Source organism: Nelumbo nucifera, chromosome 2, assembly GCF_055504915.1.
Source record: "Nelumbo nucifera cultivar China Antique chromosome 2, China Antique-T2T, whole genome shotgun sequence".
Lineage (NCBI taxonomy): Eukaryota > Viridiplantae > Streptophyta > Magnoliopsida > Proteales > Nelumbonaceae > Nelumbo > Nelumbo nucifera.
In genome coordinates this window covers 35,574,583-35,600,745 of record NC_142650.1, presented here as the reverse complement: position 1 = coordinate 35,600,745, position 26,163 = coordinate 35,574,583, and the positions used below count along the sequence as shown (strand labels likewise).

Sequence of the window (26,163 nt, the reverse complement as noted above, 5' to 3'; positions counted from 1 at the left end):
GTAATTAAAAATGCAAAATCTTGTATTTTATATTATTCTGTTTTATTTATAGTGTATATATTTGTATTTATATTGTTTTTCAAATTGAGTTTTGGTAACAAAAACACCATTGGAGCAACTCTTAATTCATTCAAGTTTTTTAGCTGATATTCTGTTATCATGTCTTCCTAGCATCATCGATAATGGGGTAAGGGGAAATTTATTCTGCTGGAAAGACATGATAATGGAAGACCTTCTATCAATATTCAAAAATCCTCTTTAAATGTTGATGCATATCACATGATTGGTTATTATTTTATAATACTGATTGTTTGGTTAATAGTTTTTCCTATATTATATCTTTTTGGTATCATAGTCAAATCCTAATATTAATAATTTTTTTCATGTTTTTATAAAAAAAAAAAAGTTAAGATAATATCTTTAAAAATAATATAATAGAAATGGAAGAAATCTTTCTGATTGTGATTGCAACACAAATTAAGTTAAATAAAATTCATAGTTTTGATGCTAATATATATATGGGACGAGATTTGTTGTTTTGTGGGTTTATATGTGGCTTGTACATGTACTAAGATCACACGTTGGTAGGGTGCTGTATCTCGACGGTTTGGGTCTACATCCATTGTAGCATGGTGCAAGGAATCGATTACGTACTTGGGCCAGATAATACCTACTACACATGAGAACAAGCTTATCAATCAATCAGTGACTGGATATGTGTGTGAGAGAGAGATGTGACTTGTGTGACATGGGGAATTTCTTATTATGACGACCGACGACTAAGGCATCCATGTAGCATTAATTTGCTATTAGCTTGTGCTTGCCCATTTATTAGGAATTTAGGAGTGGCAACGAGCTGAGTTTTCATGAGTTATTCAACTCCAATTGAGCTTGAGCCTAATATAATGGCTCGATTATTGAACGAGCTGAGCTGAGTTCGAGCGTATTAGAATTTGGTTTGTGAGGTTCACGAGCTAGTTCAAATATATATATATATATATATATATGATATTTAATATATAATATATATTATAAAATTATAGAAAATAATATATATAATAAAAATATTATAATTATTAATTATTATAGTTCTTAATTTTTAAAATTTAAAATAAATTTTTTTATATATATTTTTTATATTTATAAAATATGTTTTTTCAAAATTGAGCTCGAGCTTAAGGTTCTAGCTCGAACCAAGTTCGAGCTCAAACTCAAGGTTCTGGCTCAAACCGAGTTTAAGCTCGAGCTCGAGCTTGGTACTATTCGACTCAACTCAACTTGAATCCACACTTAATTGGGATGAGTGGTATATATCCTATTCAAATATTCATTGAATAGGATGGGCAATAGGGGTGCAAACAGATGGGATCATCATCCTATTTGATCCGAGAAAACCTGATCCGATATATGTTATATATTTATTTATATAAATATACATTATTTTTTATTTTTTTATAAAATATATATATGATAAAAATAATTAAAAAATATTTATATTTTTTTAGTTTTTCTTTATTAAAATTGATATATTTTATTTTTCTTTTAACAATTTATTACTTTTTAAAGAAAAGAAGTCAAATGAGATCAGATCCAAAAATTTGACTTAGCAATAGGATTCAAATTGAGATCAAAACTTATCGGATGGGACTCGGATATATCCTAATTCGAATCCGATCCAATCCATCTAGCATATCATATAAAAGGAAAATAAAATCTCTATCTATATGATCAAGAGGTTACCCGTCAAACCATCTACCAGGCAAGAAGGGGAGTTGCAGAGAGAAGCTTCAAATCAAATCAAATTGCACCAGAGCTCACAGACATACCAAAATCAAATGTATAGATCCTTCCAATTCTTCTAACAAGCTAATTGCATGTGTAACTAGGTTTAATTCAGTCGTTGAGGAACACTGCAGCATGCAACAGAAATATGTGCACTTCCAATCTTCAATTGGAAGAAGTCAAATTAAGGACCACATCTCAATCTCGATCAGAATGCATGGATAGAGACTAGAGAGGTTCCATCAGCTGGATCTTCCTTGCTCAACATAACCATAGACAATTAAGCACAGCCAATCTGTGGGCTTAAAAAGTACGGAGAGTGGTAAGCAGTGACCAACCCAGTAATGGTTGGAGTTGAATTAATGGGATATTTGTAGTTATAATTACTGTCACTGAATAGCTAGTCAAGTTGGCTACTTGGCCCAATTGTTGAACGTGGGACCTACTGCTACAGTTTCTGGTATAGTTTTAGCAGAGAAAGAGTCCAAGTTGGTATAAGTTGCATGAAACCTACTACTGCAATCAGCATCGGCTCCCATTTGTTATCTCATCTCATCCACACATGGACGTAGTACTGAGAAAATGCTGTATCCTTTCTTATCTCTTAGGCAATAATACAATTCTAAGGTGTACTACAATATGCACTACTCTAGCTAGTTTACTCTGTTGGACAACAATACAGTGGTAAGGTGAAGCCAGGTGTGCTGATAAGACCAAACTCACTACAAGTACTGAATGAATGCGCTGCTTTCGAGGTGGAAGATATGGGTGCTGAAGCTGGCAGCTGCCAGACTCGGTCCACATGTTTCGCCATTAATGAGTTTCAACCCAACATTCATCCATACCTACTTATTTTTCCAGGTTGGACTGATGAGTGCAACCCCCCTCCCTAAAATAAATAAATAAATAAAACACGTTTGGCATGTTGATAAAATGTTCATGCATGGTTCGAGCCATTAATGGATTATTGAACTACTTACTGCCCCCAGACTGACCCACTAATTCATGTGGAAAACCCAAAAAAACAATGAAAAATGGGTCATATGTATCTTGTTTGTTAGGGAAAAGAGAAGATAAATTAAGAATAAATCAAAGTACATGAGTGGGTGATGAAGAAATAGAGCAGATGCTAAGTTTTGGGGCTGACATGAACTGGCAGGCTTCGGCTGTTTTGAGAGGGTTGGATATCAAATTGATGGTTTAGAGTTGGATTTTTGAGTGTTGTAAAATACCCTTGTCGGCCTTGTAGTAGGAACAGAACAAACTTGTTTGGTGATGCATCTAATATTGATTTCTCTCCAATCCTTTCTTTTATAATATAATACTGATGTAAGTTGTATGTATAATTAATTAATGGGATGCACCAGTAATATTGATATGTCGTATCTTTGATTTACACTGTTGTCTGTGTCAACACAAGGAAAGGAAAGGAAAGGAGATATGAGTCAGTTCAAACAAAATCAAACATGTTGGCCCAACTAGAAAGGGGGAAATTCAGTTTAGGTGAAAAGCAAACATACTTCATCAGTCTTCTCATCCCAGCCCATCACCTTTAATTTTCACTACTTTGAAACAGGATTTCAAACGATATCTTAATTGGGTTTTCAGAATAAATAAAAGATCAGCTCTCCATCACTTCAGGGTGTAAATTTTAATAAAAGATGGAGGATCGGACAAGGGACTTAGGGACATACTGTTGGTGAAGATAATGACATTGTGGCTCACAATTCACAACATAGCAGTTCTCGTTGGAATAAGAGATCCGCTAAAGAAAACCAGCGGGCACAAAATTCAATAAACAACGGGAAAATGCATTACATTCTAATATTTTTTGTTTAATATTATATTACATTCTAGTAATATTAAGAACACTAGACTAGGCAAGGAGGGTAGACTGTCTAATATCTATCAAGTGATTGACAAATTTAAGCAGTTTGCTTACCAAGAGGAGAGGTACCTTCATCTAATCCCAGTATGGTACTACTTTTTTGAGCTCATGCATGATGATGGGGAACATGGATCCAAAGTTCATTACCAAAAGAATAGATGGAGATCTGGGCCGTTTGGTGAACATCATTATTATTAACACCTGGCAAATTGATACAAAAAGGCTGAAAAACACCTCGCAAATTAGTTTAATCTGGAACTTAAAAGGATTCTCAGTTTAAAACAGCTCTCCAACTCTGCAAAATAAGCCTACTTTTATAATGTTATATATTAAAAATTCAGAGCTTTAATTCATTAATATTGTGTGGACAAGATGGGACATATGGTTGGTATGGACTTTAGAAAAGGAACATATATAAGCAATCCAGAGGATCTCCTATATGATGGACAGTCTAGATCAACCACAAGATCCCTTCACATGACAGAAATAGGTGCTTTCATGAAATTAAGCTCCCAGTTGACCCCATTAGTGAACCCTTTTCCATTTAGAAATTTAATATAATTTGTTGAAGAGCGATAACCAATCAGGTGGATTTTCATTTTAATTGGTCAACGCCTTTTCACTAACATATCTTTGCAGAATCATGGATTTTCCACTTGTTAATAAGAATCTGTGCAATTAAATTGCCACATGGTAATTCAATTAAGCCATGAAATATTTGCCTCTTCCAGTTAAATGGGATCCACTTGTAAAAATCAGCTTTAATGTAAGTCTTGAGAAGGTTAATCAATTAAGCCATGAAAAGAAAAGTAGTTTTTTCATCTCAAGAGCTAGAGCTCCATATATACATAGCAAAATTGAAAGTATATACTTAGGAGTGCCAAAGGAAGGCTAATCAGTACTCATTTTGCAAATACTATTTATAGAATATACAAAAGACTTTAGCTAGGGGCAACAATCCCTTTTAATAGGAGGCAGGTATATCATATATCACAACATATTTATTATTTTGCATAAGTGACGGTAATTAATTTCTAGTTTGAGAAGTGTTGTCATCCAAGAGTAATTAAATTGATTGAAGAACAAAGCTCCATAGAAGCATATATTTGGGTAAATAAAGTTGTGGATGGTCATTGGCATTTGGATGGTGCTAAGTTGGAGGATGCAATTCAATAACACAATATTTTACATGACTTGGAGTACTAACAAATCAAATATTGAAATAAGATAAGGAGTTGAGCCACCCTGATGTGAGCCAGTAAATGGACTTAGGCTCCATTTGGTTTGCAGGAATAGAAGTCTGGAATCGAAATCGGAATGGCCTATTTTGATTTCAATTGTTTGGTTGGGCAGACTCGGAATTCCATTTCCATTTTTGTTGGAATGGCATTCCCCCATTTATGGGAATGATCGTTCTATGCCCCTCCCTTGGGAATGAAATTTCATTCATGTTGATTCCAATTCTCATTCCTATTCCAGACTGAACCAAACAGATTATAGGAATAAGTCATTCCAATTCCAATTCTAAAAGATTTCGATTTCGATTCTGATTCCGACAAAAACTAAACAAAAAAACAAAAATAAATAAAAATAAAAATAATGATATCCATTTTAGAGTCACGACTAATAAGATCCCCATGGACAAGTCCATTCACTGGTTAGGGATAACTCTCCAATGAAAATGTAATTATTTTCCCAAATAGAATTATAAGGAGGATGAGAATAAGTATGATCCTAGTTCAATGCCCTCTTTCATATGTCAATTAAGGTCTTTCTCTTTACCTAACTCAATGTCTTGGAGATATAATCATCTTTTGCTCTATTAAGCAACCAAAGTTACCAATTCCTAGTACCCTTCACTTGGTTCCTCTCTCCAATAGAGTGCACAAAACAAGTGTCACTTTGAAAATACATGAGTCTAGAGAGGATTGTTGGTGTTGTATAATATTGGCTCAAGGACATACCTCCAATGAAAAAAAAAAAAGTGAAAAGAGAGTATAGTTGCCTTAAAATGTTCTTCTCACAATCATGCATGCCTCAATCACCATGCCTAATCGATCGGTATAAATGGATTGATTAAACCCACAAAGGATTTTATCAAAATAAATGAGGGTGGCATGCATGTCACATGCAACTCCAATGGCTAATCCTTCATGTTGTATAGCTTTCATGAAACAATTCTCATAATGAAAATCATAAATAGATCGACTAGCATTGGTTGTAGATGATATGCACTTGAGAATTGAAGAAAAGTCCCATGAGCTTCTACAAAATATGCCAAAAATGATTCATACATAAATAGTTTATATCAATCAGATGTGATGCTTCTGGGTACTCCATGCAATTAAATAATTTCTTTGAAGTAAATATGAGCATGCAATTTGATGAGAAATATTTGTAGTATTCTTACATGCAATAAAATTAGTTATTTTTGAGAACTTGTCAACCTCTACAAAAACAAAATCATAGCCTTGTTGAGTTGTTGGAAGCCCAACAACAAAATCCATACTTATGTCCTCTCATGGATGGGTTGGAATGGGCAAAGATTTGTGAAATCCATAGTTTTGAATTTTATCTTTGACACTTTGACATGCCATACATTATTAAACAAGACATTCTACATCTCGGATTAATTTGGGCCAAAAGAATTCTCATGAACCATGACGATGGTTTTATCTTCTCCAAAATGTCACCAAACTAGAAGTCAAAGTTGGTTTCCTTTAAAGAGGTAACCATCTAAAATTTTAAATTTATCCATTTTTACAGTTTTGCATCCCTTGCATATGTTACAAAAATAAGGATTAGATGCAAAATGTTCAAGTAATAGATCAAATCCAATTACCTCATCATAAGATATTTATACCTAACTTTGTAAATAAAGCCAAGTTCCTATGGTGCAGGCCCAACTCCAACATCCAACATTAAAAGCCCTTTTGTCCACTAAACTTGATGACCCATCCACATGCCTAGATCTGGATTTGGGCTCGTCTTCTCTCCTACCAGCTTTATCCACATCTTTATCTCAAATTGCTCCTACACTCAATGGAAAATTTAAATTTGAATTTGAATTTGCTAGTACTCTTGCAGCAACCTACATCCTTTAAGCGAAATCGGATTTAGTACTCACAGGATCGTATTTATACCATTTGCACAGTTCATTGCAATCATGCATTGGGAATATCTCCCCACGAAAATAAACATACAAATATGAAGATGTTTCCAATGCACAGATGTAAAAGGCTGTGAGAACGGTTCTGTGACGACTCAATCCAAACTCCCCCTAAGCATCACCACCCCTATACAAGTCATTCAGTTTCCCTACTGGACCCCTAACATGAGAACTTGTGTCTTCATGTTTGCACACTCTTGTCACCCACCTTCTATTTCCTTTAGGGACTTCACTTAAACCTACACACTCGAAGAGCACCTCATGTCAGTCTATGCTCTAAATTCACAACCGCCTCCTCATGATCACTCCTTTGTTAAGATTCGACATCTTGATTCTCTTGTATTTGAGTCTTGGCAGTTGTTTAAAGTTTCTTATACCAGACAGAACACTCTCTTTCTTTACTCTACCAAAAAGCATCTAGGGGCCTCCCATTGTTATCCTAACCACTTATGAGATGCTTTGAACAATCAAGATTTTTGAGCTTGGTATGGCACAAGGAGAACCCAACCAGATCACCAATTTCAATGACTCAACCGCTCTCCACTATAAATTCTTAGAATCTACCTCAACAAAGCCACCAAAAGTGTTGACGAACTCTTTAAAGGTAACCCAGCACCAAGTGTGCAAAGCCACCCTGAATACTCTTACCCACCACCTTCGATATCCATCCAATGCATTAGCTTTATCAAGATCGAGCAACTACCTCTAAAGAAATAACCGTCTACCTTTAAAATGAATAGGGTTGCTGATAACATATTTATATCAAAAGAGCCATAGGTACAATAGGAGTTCTTGATATATATAAGAAAAATAATAACGTAGGAGTTAAACACTTGCACTAGACTTGTCTCCATTAGATAACTTAAACCAAGATTCTTAAGTCGTGTTTTCGTTAATTAGGAATGGCAACGGGTAGGGCGGGGCCAGGTTTTGCCTGCCCTGTCCCTGACCCCGAACCCCAGCTGGGCTAGAAATCCTAACCCCATACTCATCTCTATGGGGAATGGGGATCCCCAAATTTACCCCACCCCGCCCCGGTCATTTTTACTTGTATATTAACAAATTTTTTTTTTTTTTGAAACCTACCTGAAACTATTTTATATTATATGTAATATAATATCATATAATATAACATATATCAATAGTTTTATCTATCTATCTATCTAACTATATATATATATATATGTTATATAATATAGTTGGGGCAGGTTCGAGGGGGCCAAGGTCAGGTCGGGGCAGACAAATACCATCCCCACCTTGTCCCCAATCCCTAGAGTTTCAGGTTTCCCCAAACCCCCACTTGATGGTCAAAAAACCCACCCCGGGTGAGGTGGGGCCCCATGGAAACAAGTCAAATTGCCATCTCTATCATTAATACCCACCCCCCACCCCGACACATCAGCATTTATTAGGATAAGCACTCTCTTTCCAATAAGCACTTCCAAATGACGGCTTATACATGTGAGGCCTTGCATGTAATAGAACATCTTAGATAGACTAGTGTTTTAACCCCAGCCAAGGTTTAGAGGCTTACCCTATCCAAAGAACCAGCCGTAAATCGAATTTGCCTTAAAATAAATCCCAAAATACTTTTAAAGATGTGAAAAATTTAACCCAAATACCATGTGGTCTCACTTAACCACTAAGCCACTTAAGTGAATTGATATTTTTCAATTTAATATTTAAATGTATATAATAAGTAATGTAAAAGTTGATATTTATAAAATTTAAATCATAATGATAAGTTTTGAACTATATATTAATATGCTCTGATAATCTATAGATTAAATTACTCAATTTAATTAATAAAGATAATATAACTTTTCGACTATATATTATAATTATTGAAAATCAAGTTTAAACATTCTATAATTGTTATACTATTATTGGTTTTGTAAAGAACAAGTTCTATGAGTAGACCCCATAATCAATCTTGGGGCCAGATTGAATAGAAGTAATTCAAATTTGATCCGATTTTAAAATAGAACCTATTTTCTTATCGGATTCAAATTCAAATAAGATCATAATATGATACATTTGCACTCCTACTTAGAACCAATCCCTATACGATAAATTCCAGGTTTTGCCTCTGAACCAACTCTCCCCTAATAAATTGAATGAAATTAATTGAAGGATAAAAAGTGATGCTACAAACTCTCTCTCTCTCTTTCTCTCATGATCAAATGGTTTCTACATAAACTTGAAAATACCCATCATGTCATTGTGATAAGGCCAAACTGGTACCATCATGTACAACCCATGAAGCAATGGTGACCTAACCTTGGCCCGTGAGCTTTGGTGGAGGTTAGGTGTATATCACAGAAGAGAATGGGTTTCACTTTATGCAGGTCTCTTTTCTATGAAACTGACTCATCTATAAGCAAACAAACAATAGACAAACTAGCAGCATTGAAAGACGGGCCTACATGCACATGGTGCAATTATGGTGGGGAATAGTATATTCAGTAAGTCCCAATTCTCCCAAGCAAACACTTGTGAGATTTTAGAACTAGATTGTGCTGAATGGTCCCTCCCTTGCCTACACCTTCCCCCCCATCCACAATTTTATCTTCATTTTCTCTGTTTCGAGGTTGCATGAAGGGGGTGCAGTCTCTGTCTTAAAATTTCACGAGTACTGTTGGTTGATAAGAGAAACAATTACAGAAAAACAAACAATATACTTATATGATTAAACTGATCAATAAGAAAAGAAGTCTCCTGAAAACACAAGACACAGACTCCATTAAGAACAAAGGAAGAGTATTCAATCTCTTGATTTCCTCTCCACCACACTAACTATATTACAGAGAGCATTGAAAGACAACACCCTTCATCGGAGAGAGAGAGAGAGAGTGTAAATAAGCTCATCTCTGGAAACGTTGCATGAGTTTGCGGAGATGAAATCATCAAAGAGAGAAGTATCATTGACAAGATGAAGCACTTGTCAGACTCCATAGAGTTCCGAGAGACGCTGGAGAACATTCACTTTCAATTGTAGCATTAGAATCTGCTGGATAGTCAACCTAAACAATGTCTCAACATCCATCTTCTGGCCACCAGGAATGATTCTTCGAAGCTTATCGAGCTTATGTTGTATGGCACACTTGGGCTTCTTGGGAACCGTAAATGAAACCATCTTTCTGCCTCCTCTTCTTCTCATAGACAGAAACTCATTTCTCTTGTGAGAACACCTCATTTTTGTATCTGAAGAAGCTTAATAAGGTCTAGGGTTTAGGCTTACTAGCACCCAATGAATAAGGAGATATAAATAGACCCATATAAGATTACTTGGTTTAGGAGTTTGGATTGAGAAAAGGATAAATGCTTTGATCAAGTTGAAGATAAGGAGGTGGAACATTGATGGACATAGCTAACCCCCTCCTCTAAAACTTGTTGCAGAAAAGAACAAGTAAGCTAGTTGGTATTGAAACCAATCATGGATAATGGGGGTGTACGATAAAGCACACACTGAATGGACCACAAGGTCTAATCTGCTCTTTGGCGGTCAGTAGAAGTGTCTGTAACTTGTAAGACCAACTTCAAATTGAAAAGGTTCCAACTCCGTAAGTTGTTGGAAATTGGCAGGATTCAGATTCCTGGTGCAATCGCCCCCTGACTCGCTTCCTTGTAAATCGGAACCTCGACCGAGTCATTTGGAGAACTATTTAGTATTTACTAGACCAAGGTGGAGCCAAAAACCTGGAAAGATAACTGGGTCCAGGTTAGATTGTTCAGTCTGTAAAAACCGTGGAAAAACAAACCAGGACCTGGGAGGCTCACTGGGTCACCGGTTTACAAGTTCAACTGCTGGGTCTCTGATCCGAATTAATCTGAAAAAACTGCTTTAATTTAAATTTTTTAAACATAACAAAAATAAGAAGACTAAGATATTTTAAATAACAGAGAAAAATAATTCTTACCTTATTAATAGAAAGATACACAATGGAAACACTTAATTAATTTTAAGGTAACAAGGTTTTAAATTTTGCCTTTATTATTTTTCTCATCAGAGATTTTTTTTCAAAACCCATTGGCCAAAACACTTTCTTTTATTCTGTTTTTATTACTTTTCCATTTATTCATTGTAAAATATTACTTAGCTTTTATTTTGCCGGATAAGTTAATAAACTTTACAAATTCGCTGAGTTACCTAATTCAATGGAAACCTGACTGAGACGAACTTGTATGTTTTAGAACATTGTATAGGACCGTATTGGATAGGGTTGATTACAGACAATCTGAGAGACATTTAAGGATCAGATGGTGTGAACTCTAAACCAATCCCCATCATAAAATAGGGAAACCATTAAAACAAATCACAACAGAGTTAAAGTATTAATTTCATGGGTCTTCATGGGACAGTCCAAGATAGTTGTAGCAAGTAGTGTTAATAACAAAGTACAGTTTTGCTTTTTAGAAGCGTTTGACAAGAGCTATGGTGATCAACCCAACTTCATAAACCTCTGCAATTACAGTATTCAGAACCTCCTTAATTAATATAACTTATTCACTAAGTTATAAGCTCAATTATAAATTAAAAGTGATTTTCTGTCTCAAAGACATTAAATGATTGAAATAGCCCAGATGACCGCGTCGCTGTTGAAAGGCTGTCATGGGATTCCTTTCTTGGGGGTTTCCCAAGAGGGGATGTATATACGTGGTCAGGGTTTACTGCATGATCTGTTCACATGGTTGTGGTTCTTTTATTTAATATATATACTATACATCTTTATCGTTATATAAATATGTAGAGTAACAAAAAGTAAAATGCTTCCAGCTCGTGAATGCGATTGCGTGAACAAACTCATGTTCTCATTCTTAAAGAGCTTTGGTGTTTTCTGAGTTTCTCACATGACAGTACCTTGTGGGTCTGTATCTCTGAGAGAGAGAGAGAGAGTGAGAGAGAGGTAGGTGTTGTTCGCACAGCTGTGTATTAGGGGCTACGTAATCAATCGTGCACGTCAGTGTTCCATTTTCCTGAGGCCCACAAGGCCCAGAAGAGAATGTAGGCCTCAAGTGAACAGTACACTGAATGTTCACTCGTGATTGGTTATGTAACCAGTTATACATAGCTGCTGCACGAGAGAGAGAGAGAGAGAGAGAGAGAGAAGGAGAGAGAGAGAGAGGTCATGATTATGCCAACTTATAGACACATAATCTAAAAAAATCATATGATTATATCAATGAATCTACTGGATGAACAAGTTAAGAGGAACAGAAGATGATAATCAACGGTGAAAACAATTTTTTCACCATATTTCATCTTGTTGAAACTTGTTATATATCACCATTTGTTCCGTCTCTTTATGCCTGTAACTGCTTATATCAAGAGTTAACATAGCTAATATTATAAATTTTCGGTTATTTTCTTGGAAGGAAGGAGTACCTTCAATCACACACTTCAGCATAAGAGATGCATATATCTAATATAGCTAATATTATAAATTTTGGGTTTATGGATAACCAGCAAGGAAGGCTATATACTGTGCATGTGTGAATAAGTAAATACAAAGATGGATGCACTTAATTTGTACACAGCACATAGCAGATGTATGTCTTAATAGGTGGACCACATTTCTTTTTGGTATTGATTACTCGCCTTTTGCCCCCACAGGGGCTGTAATTCAATTTCCATGGCATAGTACCACACTTTTTTGTCTAGCAACATTATACTCCTCTCAAAGGTGGATTTGGAGCCGTTAGTAGCAGGGCTCAAAACCGCATCTCGTCTGGGACTTAGTTATGTGCCAACCATGCCACCACTGACCACATTGAGTAGCTTCATGCAACCACTTTCTGGACACCACCATAGATAGACCTCCCATCTCTTGGCATCTCCTTGATCAAGATAATCTAATTTTAATCTATGGGCTCAATGATAGGCCACGTTTCATTGAAACCAGACATAGTATTGATTGCAGAGGAATTCAAAGAATGTGGATACTGAGCCAAGTAGGCCAACTTGTTGATTGACATACCAACTGTTTCTGGTAGAATACAGAGAATCGGTGCACTGCTGGTCAAGTTGACAAGCAAGGATGACTGAGCACCCTGAATTGCATTCCAGTTCTTTTGTTTTGGTTGTAACAATTCTACAAAAAAGGAACCAATTTGCAGATCAGTTTCTAATGACCACCAGCTCACTAGTAGGACTAGTTCAACTTCGAAGATGGGCAGGGTCGGAGAATCCTTCCACATCAAAGACAGAAGCCAGTGCACAAGCCTTAAAACAAGCTTATATATATACCCTTATTCAAGCTATGGGCAATTGACAGTTGGCCACAGAAAAATATTAAATTACAATTTGGGCGAATCTAGGATTTGGGTCTATAGGGTTAGGACCCAAGTTGTGTGAACTCATAAGTCATAACCCACCAAATGTTGCACATTAAAATACGAGGACCCACCATTGGATGGTTTTTGAAATCAACTGTCTTGATGGGTATTCCCCTTTATTAGGGTACCATCAAATATCTAGTTTCAAGCCGACTCCGGGTGCATTGATAGAGAGGGACCCATTAAAATTGGTTTTAATCCTCTGAATATGAGACATTTGGCAAGTTGCTTTAGTCCATTCTATAGGTTTGCAGCCCAACACCAGTTATAACTCATTTTCTATTTGGGTTTATCCAACCACATTACTACCAAGGGCCTCTTGAACTTCTATCCAGATACATGATATATCCTGCTTATCAAAAAAAAAGAAATATGGTATATCCTATCCAGCACGCAAATAATGCATCCAAAGCAACTCCATTATATCTTCTGCAAGTACCAGAGTTCAATCCGTGTTGAGCTAGTATTCCCCAGGTTACGACATGCAGTTTCACGTGGACAAATGCTAAGCTTTTCATACTATCATTTATTGAATGAGAATGACTTACTATTGACTACAGACATCAAAAGTAGTTCTGCTGCTAAGAGAGGGAGTTTCAACACGTTACGGTAAATAGAAAAGAATAAAATAAAGCCGGCCAATAGAAATGACCAAATATGGGAAAATTTAGGCCCCATTTGGGAAGACCGTGATTGGGTTTCGAAAGTCATGAAGCTCAAGAAAGACCTTTATTGGTTTTCCGATGTTCTTTGAAAGTCACGGTCCAGTAGAAACTGAAAGCTCAAAAACCAATAGAAGAGGAAAAGAAAAGAAAAAAAAGGGAAAAAAAAGAAGAATTTAAGACTCTAACATGTACTTTAAAATTTAGCATCTATGTCTTTTAAAACCCTAATATGGAGTTGAGAATTCACCAGATGAGTTACTATGGACACTACTCCACTGGACAACCCTCCAATATTACCTGTTTTAAGGGATGAAATGGCAAAACCTAAGGTTCTGTTTGTTTGCAATGCGAATCTGAACCAGATACATATTTTGCACTGGTTCAGTTTGCATCTGTTTGTTTTCAATAATGATTTTGCATTCTCATCTGTTACAAAGTTCATACTTTTTGTCATATTTGCACTCACTAGCAGTGCAGCCAGTGCTCCACGCCGCCTCCACCTACCTCAATCGTCAATTCTCTCATAGTGGAGACCAAATCATCTAGCTTCTTCCTACCACAAATAATCCTCCTACCTCCATTGTCTTGCATAGAAGGTAGAGACATCATTTTTCTACCCATTATACTTATCACAAACAAACAAGAAAAGTCAAATCTGAAGCAAAGGTAAACCAGAATTTACACTCATCCTATTTGCCCTCATGCATTTATGCTAACTGTCAATCAAATTGGGGCCCCCCTGAGAGGTATTTCTGTTAAGCAAGCAAGTGGTACTTCCTCTCGAAGTATTGTGTGAGTCATCTCTACTATAACACATGGAATGCACACTCCTGTATCTATTGCCATATACTCTGGATACCCCACTTCCACAAAAGCATACACAGAAAATCTAGATGTACGGACCTCTTATATTTTCTGTCCATTGCTAAATACCATGTGCAGTGCATGTGCCTTCTTAGTTCTTACTCGTAAATTTGAGGAAGACCATTAAGGCTCATCTAATCCTTTTTCTTCTATTTACAGCGACTGGGTGAAGTCTAAACAACCAGGAATCTTTACACCTAGCAAGAGTCTCAAAAGTTAGTCTCCTAATTCTGACCTTATGGTAGAAATTCCAGCTCTAAAGGCTTAGCCATGTATGTAAAACAAAGCCCTTTTTATATAGGCATTTTTAAATTTTTTTTAAAAAAAAAAAAGAACTGTAGCATTGAACTGCTAATATTATTATAGGACAATATCCAGGCAAGATGGGTACAAGGGTCATGGCCAATCCATAAGGTTCCCTATTAGATGAATTGCTTGGAACAATCTTAACATCTCTCTACTAGGTAGAAATAGCTTCAGAGAAGATCCCTCTACATGCTAGTCCAGTTGTTTACAAAATAAGCCTAAATGATCCAGGAATCTCCAACATGACAGTTCGGCTGGTGACCAAAAAGGTCCCATGTGTGCCTCATGCCATCCACTGTTGATGGGGCAAATATTAGCCCAGAGGCCTTCCATATACTCAGGGTATGCCCCTTCTTGTGGGTATTTTTTTAAATCGCTTTTTATATTTTCTATATGGGTATTTTTAAATTAGAAAACAACATTGGACAAGTAAGGTATTTGGGGAAGAATCCAACTCAGTTGGAAATAAGGACAAAATGAACTGGAAAGATGAAAGTCGAAGCAATCTGATCTACATGGTCCACTGGATGAATCAGATGGGCCATATCATCAATCCAAGCGGTGAAAACAGAGAAGGTGATAAAGGGAACAAGTTTAATCTATCTGCTAATACAAACTTTTCCCATAATGATGATAATGATAATATCATAACAACAGCAAAAATCATGATAATAATGTTTACATGAAAAAATTAGAGAAATTCTTACACAACATGATACATTAATTAATATAATTGAGCTTTTATTATTTTGTATCCTGAGTATCATACAGATTTTTTGCAAATGATTACATCTTTGTTGAGGACAAAGTAAAACTTTTGATTCTGACTTACAAACAATGCATGAACTCTTCTAAGTAGATGAGATATAAATGCCAGACATGCATCATATCCTAACACTCCACATATTCTTAAGATAATGTCATTTTTTTGCCTTCCAAAAAAAATGATGAATGTCATTTTTCATACCAAATGTTAGTAATAAAGGCAACATTTTAGACACACTTTATGATACTCAAAAGAAAAAAAAAAAAAAAAGAACTATTGCAATAGTATATACTTTTCTACAAACATATCTGCAAATCCATATTTTTGTTATCTTGCCAAGTCAGACTATTGGACTCCCATCAGATTCCGTTTTCCATGTATGTGTCCATGTAACACTGCTTACAGGTGTAATGAACAAGATAAACAAAATATATGCAACTGCAAAATTTTTACTGAAAACTCTAGTTTGAAAGCCTCAAACATTATTTAAGATTTGAGAGTCTAGAGAACAAATAAAATATTCTATATGGATATCTGGCAATCAGTCCCATGATTAACTGGGGCCATAGTCCTTTTATAATTTATGGAAGCTTGCAATCAAGGAAAATGAATTTCAGGATTGCAGACCAGGTCTTTCCTTTCCTTCTTTATTATATATCATGCAGAGAACCATAATCAGCAAAGCTGAAATTTGAAAATTAAGGCAGTAGATGGTTTTATTACTCATGGAGAGATAAAAGAAGAGAGATAAGAAATGTTTATGGACGAATGAAAAAGAGGGGATCATCTTCTCCAAAGAGAAAAGGATGAAACAAGATAACCTACCTGACATTCTTCTCTACTTTGAAGGCTCTAGGATTACTTTCTCTTCCTTTTTCCTTTCCTATTCTTTTCCACACCCGACTCTCTCCATTCTCTATTTCGGTTTGCTTGCTAAGGACAGCCAGCTTAGCATCAGGCCTAGAGGTCCCTATAGGTTAACGTACCAATTTCCTTTAAGGGAGCCATGTAGCATCCCACCTCAGGAGAGGGAGGCTTCTGTTTTGGAATGGTAGAATACTGATGTGTTTCATTCTATTTCCAATGGGCATATTTATACAGTAAGCTGCTGTAATAAACAGAAAGAAAGAAAAAATAGAAAGAAAAGAAAATAGAAAGAAGAAAAAATAGAAAGAAGAGAAAATAGAAAGTACAAAAATAGAAAGAAAGAAATAGAAAGAAAAAACTTTCTAAATCAATCCTTCCACAATCCTAGGAATATATACAATTCTATTTTCAGATCTGAACCAGTAACCCCACGTTTTCCAACACTCCCCCTCAAGCTGGTGAATAGAGATCCTCCATTCCCAGCTTGGCTATAATTCTCCGAAAGTCTGTACTATTGAGCCCTTTAGTAAGTACATTGGCCAGTTGTCCTTTTGTAGACACATAGGGAGTGCAAATCAACTTGCTGTCCAGTTTCTCTTTTATAAAGTGTCGGTCAATTTCGATGTGCTTCGTCCTGTCATGTTGAACAAGATTGTGAGCAATATTGATGGCTGACTTGTTGTCACAATATAGTTTCATAGGCTCTTCTTGTGGAATCTTCAGGTCTTCTAAAATTATCTTCAACCAGAGTAATTCACACACTCCTTGTGCCATAGCCCTGAATTTTGCCTCTGCACTTGACCAAGCCACTAAATTTTGCTTCTTACTCCTCCAAGTGACTAAGTTTCCTCCTAAGAAGGTACAGTAACCAGAAGTGGACCGTCTATCTACTGGAGATCCTGCATAATCGGCATCTGTATATGCTTCAAGAGTCGGTCCTCCATTTCTTCTGAATAAAATTCCTTTTCCTGGATTGGCTTTCAAATAGTGCAGAATTCAATGAGCAGCCTACAGATGAACTTCTTTAGGATTATGCATAAACTGACTTATTACACTTACAGCATATGCAATATCCGGTCGTGTATGTGCAAGATAAATGAGTTTTCCAACTAGTCTTTGGAACATCTCCTTCTCTACATTTGCATTCTCATTGGCTTCTCCAAGTTTATGATTGGGATCTATAGGCGTGGAAGCTGGTTTACATGCCATATTTCTTGTTTCTCTCAAAAGATCAACAACATACTTTTGTTGAGAGATAAAGATGCCTTGTTTAGAATGTGCAACTTCAATTCCGAGAACATACTTTAGTCTCCCCAAGTCTTTTATCTCAAATTCTCTAGCAAGGCAATTTTTCAATGCTTCCTTCTCCTTTTTATCATTCCCAGTAACGATTATATCATCCACATAGACTAATAGTGCAGTAACTCCCCCTGAGGCTGTGTGTTTGATAAACAATGTGTGGTCACCTTGACTTTGCTTGTAACCTGTACTCAGCATTACCTTCGTAAACCTTCCAAACCATGCTCTTAGAGATTGTTTGAGACCGTATAGTGCTTTCTTCAACCGACAAACTTTGTTCCCTTTAATGCCTTCTCCAAAACCCGGTGGAATGTCCATGTATATCTCCTCTTCTAGATCACCATGGAGAAACGCATTTTTTACATCAAACTGTTGCAAATCCCAATTATAGTTAGCAGCCAACGATAATAACACCCTTACTGTATTCATTTTAGCTACTGAGGCAAAAGTCTCCAGATAATCTACCCCATAAGTTTGTGTATATCCCTTGGCTACCAGGCGTGCTTTGTACCTTTCTAATGACCCATCAGATTTGTACTTAATTGTGAACACCCATTTGCAACCTACCGTCTTCTTGTTTCTTGGTAGATCCACAACTTCCCATGTGTTGTATTTTTCTAATGCCTCCATTTCCACTCTCATGGCTTTTCTCCACTCCTTATTAGAAAGTGCCTCGGCTAGAGTATTAGGAATTGGAATGGTGTTAAGGCTGGCTAGAAAACTTTTATGGGATTTAGAGAATCTTTGGAATGATACATATTTGGCTAAAGGGTACAATGGGCGTTTAGTACATTCTCTGGTTCCTTTTCTCAGTGCAATAGGTAGGTCATACTCATACTCAGACTGTGAAGGTGTAGGTTCAGGATCTAAACATCCCTCAGTTCTAGGATTAGGAGTTGAATCTTGGACTTGCACAGGTTGAGGATCTGGATTTTTCCTCCTAGAGTAAACCTGCATATATCTCACATTATCATGCACATCATTCGTGGGGTTAACAGTGTCCGAATTTGGTTCAATGGTCGGGTTGTTTGACTCTTGTTGAGACTCGGGAATGTGGGGCTCAAAGGAATGTGACTTAGAGGGATGTGATTCTTAACGATGTGAGGAGGGTAATACATCTAGGGAGAGTATATCCGAGGCCTTATCTTCCATTAATGAGGGCTCCCCCTGAAGATAAGGTTGAGTGAAAAAAGATTTTCCTTCCTCAAATGTGACATCGATGGAGGTGTAGAATTTTCTGGTGGCTGGATGATAACATTTATAACCTTTCTGAGTTGGGGAATATCCCAAGAAGACACACCTGATTGCTCGTGGGTCTAATTTTCCCTTATTATGGACATGAACAAAGGCAGTGCAACCAAAAATTTTTGGTGTGAGATTATTTGAGGCTCGAATATCAGGGTAAAATTGAGAAAGGACTTGTATTGCGCTTCGGTTGTCAAGAACTTTAGATGGTAGTCTATTGCCAATGGGCAATATTTATACAGTAAGCTGCTGTAATAAATAGAAAGAAAGAAAAAATAGAAAGAAAAGAAAATAGAAAGAAGAAAAAATAGAAAGAAGAGAAAATAGAAAGTACAAAAATAGAAAGAAAGAAAGAAATAGAAAGAAAAAAGTTTCTAAATCAATCCTTCCACATTCCTAGGAATATATACAATTTTATTTTCAGATCTGAACCAGTAACCCCACGTTTTCCAACAGTTTCCTTGTTCTATTTGGGAAAAAATTGTGCTCCCACTTAAAGAGGAATATCTGTGTACAGGCCCATGTAAGCAGCCCTCTTTTTATGTAAAGTGGGTCTTTTAATTAGCTTAGATGCACCTCCAAAATGGGCTCAACTCAATTAAAGTGTGGTCCTAGGTATGGATTCAAATACTAGTCCAAATCAGGTTAGGGAACCAAGATTATAATTCAACCGGTCCAACCCACTTAGATGGTCTTTAAAGCAAGACAAATAACAATTACTTTATAACGTAGGAGTATCATAATATTACACTCCCGGATCAGAAGTCCCTATGATCAACAGTTTTAAATGATCAAAAACACTTAAATCTATTTCTAATTCAGTAAATAGTAATATCATAACAACAATAATTACTAAGTCATTTTGGGTGTTTCCCTTGATGACCTATCTTACCCATTGAAGGTACCTGTTTAAAACAGGAGCATTTTGTTGGTTCATCATTCTTCCACATATTAAATTTTACAATGTCTTCAAGTATCCCATTTGTGATCTGCCTAGTATGCTCTTTAAAACAGAAGAAAATTAGAGAAATCTAAGTTGGAAACCAGATCTGAGTGATAGAACAATATAGAGAAGAAGAAAACAAAGAACGGAGAAGAAAATAGGGTAGGCAGAGAGAGATCGATGTTCTGTTCTTTCTCCAACTCCCGACCCATGTTATTATTTATTATAATGAATGTACAATTACCAAACTGTCGATAACATCATAATAAGAAAAGAAAAGAAACAAAAAAAAGACAACAAAGACCCTGATTCCAATATAAGACTTTAACACCATTTATCAACTGTGAGTGATTCTGATGCTCCTTTGTTGCTCTATTTACATGCTATATGATTATAAGCATGGAAGTTGCACCCTTTTGTGTAATATTGCTCTGTTTTATACTGATATGCTTATGATAGCATACTTCAATCTCAAAACTAAAACAGTGAACCAAGCACCCTTGATACCATAAGGTTTCTCCCATCCAACAGTTTTCAACATCTGAAAACCAGCTTTCTTGTAGTTTATATCATCAAATTCATGGTTCTTGCATACCCTCAGTGATGGGGAGATCTAATAGTGGATGGTGACTATAAAGTGGTCATCCACCAGATGCCGTTGAAAGAGATGGTGCCTTGGCCTTTTGATATATGGTTACAGAAGCAAAATTTTTGGATTTCATTTGAACTTTTTGTTCAAATGGATCCCAAGATCTTTTAATTGCAATGCTGATGCTCTAGCTAGAAAAGGGGTTAGACTCATTTTGGAGTATATTTGGCCCTGGAGTTTCTTTGTAATTTTGTTTCGATATTTTGCATATGATGAAACATGGGAACCTGGTCTCAGTTTGAGGCTTTTGTCTCCTGTTGTGAGTTATATTTTTCCATGTATGGCTGCTTTCAATTGATATAAGAAATTTTTGTTTCTATTAGTTACCAAAAACAAGAGTCCAATCATTAGCACGAGAGAAGAGATGTAGACAAAGTGTAGAACAAGAACAAGATGAAATGTGGATCTAAAGCAAATAGTAAGAGCTCTAAGAAAAATCCAAGTTTTAAATGACTTGTCATATTTGAGTTTGAATCTAATGAAAACACAATAAAAAATTGAAATGAAGATGAATCAGAGAGAAGAAGAAAGCAAGAGAAGATGAAAGAATTGGAAGTGTTTAACTTGCTCCACACGACCCCTAATTTTGGTATTTATATGGTGATGGTAGGGATGCTTACAGTTCGATTAACCATACCGTGGGCCTATTTTGCAAACCGAACCGGTAGTACCAGTTTTTAAAAAAGAGTAACCGAATCCGAACTGAAGCCAATCGATTAACCGGTTGATCGGTCCGGTTAACCACGAGTTTAGTTCATTGGTTTTTTGGTTTTTTGGTTTTTATAATATAGTATAAATATATAATAAAAAACTATAAATACATATAAAAATGTTGAAAATTATACCTACAGTAATTCAGATAATGCAAGAAAAGAAGAAGAGAGAGAGAGAAAGAAGAAAAGAAGTTTCAGCAATAGGTTGTGGAAGAAGAAAATAAGGGAAGAGAGAAAAGAAGAATTTGAACCTCTCTCTCTAGTCCCCTTTCATCACTTTTATTAATAATTTTGAGTCTGACTACAATTACTTGGATTCCCTTAATGGGGTGGCCAGCACTAAAGAAATAATTAAAGAAATTAAAAGAAGGCCCATAAGGTCCATAACTAAGAAACATAACTTTTAAATATCACTTAAAGGAAATAAAGAACACTAGGGCCCATTCTCACTACACTCCCCCTCAAGCTGAGGATAGATGTCAATCATGCCCAGTTTGCTTACATAATGTTGAAGCTTTGCCTTTGGGACTCCCTTAATTAGAAAATCTGCTAGCTGCTCTTCCGATGCAATGAAAGGTAGGCACACCTCTCCTAAAGCCACTCTCTCCCGTATAAAGTGTCTATCTACCTCAATGTGCTTAGTTTTGTCATGCTGAATTGGGTTGTGAGCAATGTTAATAGCAGCTTGGTTATCACAATACAACACCAGTGGCTCGTCACATGAAACACCCATCTCATTAAGGAGAGACCTAAGCCATAACAACTTAGAAACACCATGAGCCATAGCTCTATACTCTACCTCTGCTGAAGATCTAGCAACCATTGACTACTTTTTGCTTCTCCAGGAAACAATATTTCCGGCTACCATAGCACAATATCCTGATGTGGATCTCCTGTCATCCACATTTCCTGCCCAATCAGCATCTGTATATGCTTCTACCTTTATGTGTCCATGTTTAGCAAATAATATACCTTTCCCGAGGGTTCCCTTAAGGTAGCATAACACCATTTCTACAGCAGCCATATGTGTTTCTCTGGGAGCATGCATGAACTAACTGATGACACACAGCATATAAAATATTTGGACGAGTCATACATAGATAATAAGTTTCCCCAATAATCTCTTAAACACTCCCTTGTCAGCTAAAAGTTCTCCATCATTAGCTGAGAGTTTATGATTTACATCAATAGGGGTAGAGGCAGGTTTAGCACCAAGTTTTCCAATCTCAATAAGAAGGTCTAGCACATACTTCCTTTGAGAAATAAAGATACCTTCCTTGGACCTAGCAACCTCAATGCCCAGAAAATACCGCACCTCCCCTAAATCTCTCATTTCAAATTTAGAACTGAGAAACTTCTTGAGAGCACTAACTTCTTCTGTATCACTGCTAGTAACCACAATATCATCTACATAAACTATAAAGAATGTCACCAGAATGCCTTTTCTCTTAACAAAGAGAGTATGATCTGATTGAGTTTGAGTGTACCTAAATTGAACAAGAGCAGCCCTAAACCTATCAAACTAAGCACGTGGAGATTGTTTCAAGCCATAAAGTGATTTTTTCAATCTACACACCTTACCCTGCATTTCCTTGCCATATATACCAGGAGGAAGGGACATATATATCCCTTCAGTGAGATCACTATTCAGGAATGCATTCTTAACATCAAATTGATACAGAGGCCAATCATAGCTCACAGCTAAGGATAAAAGAACTCTCACCGAAGTCATCTTAGCAACTAGAGAAAATGTCTCAGTGTAATCTATCCCATATACTTGGGTATATCCCTTGGCAACAAGTCGAGCCTTATACCTCTCAATTGACCCATCTGCACGATACTTGATAGTGAAAATCCACTTGCACCCAACAGGATCCTTTCCAACTGGCAAGTCAACAATATTCCAGGTATTGTTTTTATGAAGGGCTTCTATTTCAGTACTCATAGCATCCCTCCAATCTGGTGTGGCTAAGGCTTCTGAAACAGACTTTAGGATGGATTGAGAGGAAATGGAGGCTAGAAAGGCATAATAGGATGGGAACAACAAGTTGTAGAAAAGGTGTTTGGAAATACAATGAGTTAAACATTTCCTCTTACCTTTTCTCAAAGCAATGGGTAGGTCAAGGTCTGGAAACGAGGGTGTTGGTGGAGGAGGTGATGGACATGTCCTCTCTTCAATAATCAGGAGCGCCTGAGGCTCAACTGGAGGTGTGGAATCAACCTGTGTTTGCCTTAGCCTTTGTCACTGATACCACCTCTAGAGAATAGGATGAGTGGAAACAACTAGAGGACTAGTAGGAGGAGGGAGACGAGCAGGAGTGGAAGACCTCAAAGGAGAGGATCCCTACACAGGAATGGGGGTAACTGTGGAGGGCTCAACACAAGACTCAACTGGAGTTGGCAAAGGAAGGGATGAAGAAAACAACTCGAGAGATCTCTCCCCCTCAGAAGGATGGCTATAAAAAGGAACTGACTCTGCAATGGTGACATTAATGGAAACAAATCAGGTGCCACTAATGGGATCAAAACAATACCCTTTTTGGTGGAGGCATAACCAAGGAAGATACACTTCTGAGCCTTTGGGTCAAACTTGTGTCTTTTGGAACTGAGAATGTAGACATAACAAGTGCAACCAAAGACCCTCAGAGGAATAGAGAAAATCCCAACATCAGGAAAGAGGACTCCAAAGGGAGATTTTAACCCCAAGACTTGAAAAGGCATGCGGTTAATAAGGTAGGTAGCTATTAAAACTGCATCACCCCAAAACTTCACAAGAATATGGGTAGCAAAAAGAATGCTCCTTGCAACTTCTACAATGTGTCTATTTTTCCTCTCCACTACTCCATTATGTTGTGGAGTGCGGGCACAAGAACTCTAATGAATAACCCCAAACTTCTCAAGATAGAAGGTAAGGCCCTTCTCAAAATATTCCTAAGCATTGTCTAAATGGAATATTTTGATGTGGGTATTAAACTGAGTATGTGTTCATGGAACTGCTGCACAAGTTTAGGCACTTCAGCCCGAGAACGCATAGGGTAAATCCAAGTATATCATGAAAAATCATCAATAAACAGGATGAAATATTATTCATCAAAAAACAGGATGAAATATTTATACCCACCCATACATGGTAAATGGTAAGGTCCCCACACATCAGAGTGAACAATATTAAAAGGAATAGTTGATCTTTTATTACTTGAAGGATAAATGCTCTTACAATACTTTGAGAAGTCACAAGATTCACAATGAAGACTCGATAGACTAATTCCTTTAAATAACTTTGGAAACAACTAACTCAATGAAGAAAAGGACAAATGACCCAAACGACTATGACATAACATAATACGACTAGTGGACTCTAAAACAAATGCAGTTCTCTTAGGTTGTACTTGACTCTACTCAGGCATGTCTAACAAATAGATCACATTCGCCTCATGGCCACTCCCAATCACCTTCTGAGATTCCATGTCCTGAAAAACACAATATGAAGGAAAAAAAGTCACACTACAATTCAGGGATTTTGTCAAATTACTAACTGAAAGCAAATTGGTATTAAGTTTAGGTACATGAAGAACATATGATAAGGTCAAGGCATTAGAGGTCTTAATGTCTTCCTTTCCCGTGATAAGGGCTAGGGAGCCATCAACAAGGGATATCTATCCCGACCAAAAAGAAGTTGGTAAGAGATGAATAACTGTGAAACACTGGTCATATGGTCAGAAGCACCAGAATCAATTATCCAAGGGGTTTTATGAGTACCTAAGACAAAAGAATGAGGTGTAGTGGCACGAATACCTAAGTGAGCATATGCAAAGGAAGAAACAGTCTCTAAAGGAGCTATAGCAGTGGACTCTAAGTGGTTGATGATTCGGCCATACTTCTCATATTCAGCCCTGGTGGTTGTAAGTTGTTCTCCCACTAACTTCTCTCCACTCTGTCCTTGTTCACCTTGTGAATAGGTGGCAACATTTGCATTTCCACCTTACCTAGTTTCAACCCTTTTCCCACCATTTTCTTTCTTGAAACTGGTAGGAACAAGGTTTGAATGTTGTCTTTAGTGTGTTTAGGCTTCTTGCAATATTCACAAATAACATCTTTCTTCCCAGTGCTAACCTTCGGCTTCATCCTTGCATTAGCATAGTGATCAACCTGTGGCTCAACAAACTGAGCCTGTCTTCTACTCTCCTCACTACTCACCATAGCATATGCTGGAGACAAAGTCACCTCATCCTTTGCTAAAGCATTTTGCCTCACAATATCATACTCCGAGTTGAGTCCAATGAGGAACTCAAAGACCCAATTTCTCTCCGCCAACCTCCTATATGTTTCTGCATCCTTTGTGCAATCCCAAACAACAGTCTCCATCAGATCGATCTCTTGCCAAAGAGATTTCAGCATAGAGAAGTAGACTGCTAAGGGCTTCTCCCCCTGGGAATAGGTCTCGGTGACACTATCCCACACTTCTTTTGCAGTTTCAATCCACAGGTAGTGCTGACTAATGTGTGGTTGCATAGAATTCACTAACAAATCCACTACTGTGTAGTTTTCCTACATCCACCTTTCATAGGTAAGATCATCCTACAACGGTTTCTTCTTGCTCCCGGTAATATAACCCCATTTTCCTCTACTACACACATGTGTCTTAATAGATTGAGACCAAATTGGTCCCAT

At 36.8% G+C, this 26,163-nt stretch overlaps 1 protein-coding gene across 4 annotated transcripts in view; it reads right to left on the bottom strand.

Moving 5' to 3' along the window:
• Positions 1–9,497: 9,497 nt before the first annotated feature.
• Positions 9,498–26,163, bottom strand: part of LOC104612329 (Alg9-like mannosyltransferase family) — a 41,478-nt gene continuing 24,812 nt past the window's right edge. Inside the window, exons 10-11 of one of the 4 annotated variants that reach the window (XR_016082390.1) lie at positions 12,818–24,962; positions 9,498–12,677 (exon numbers count right to left, since the gene is read on the bottom strand). The gene's annotated coding sequence lies outside the window, so the exon portion shown is untranslated. Of the gene's footprint in view, positions 24,963–26,163 lie in introns of all 4 variants that reach the window. The other 3 variants (XR_002023510.2, XM_019200260.2, XM_019200259.2) reach the window with 3 other exon arrangements.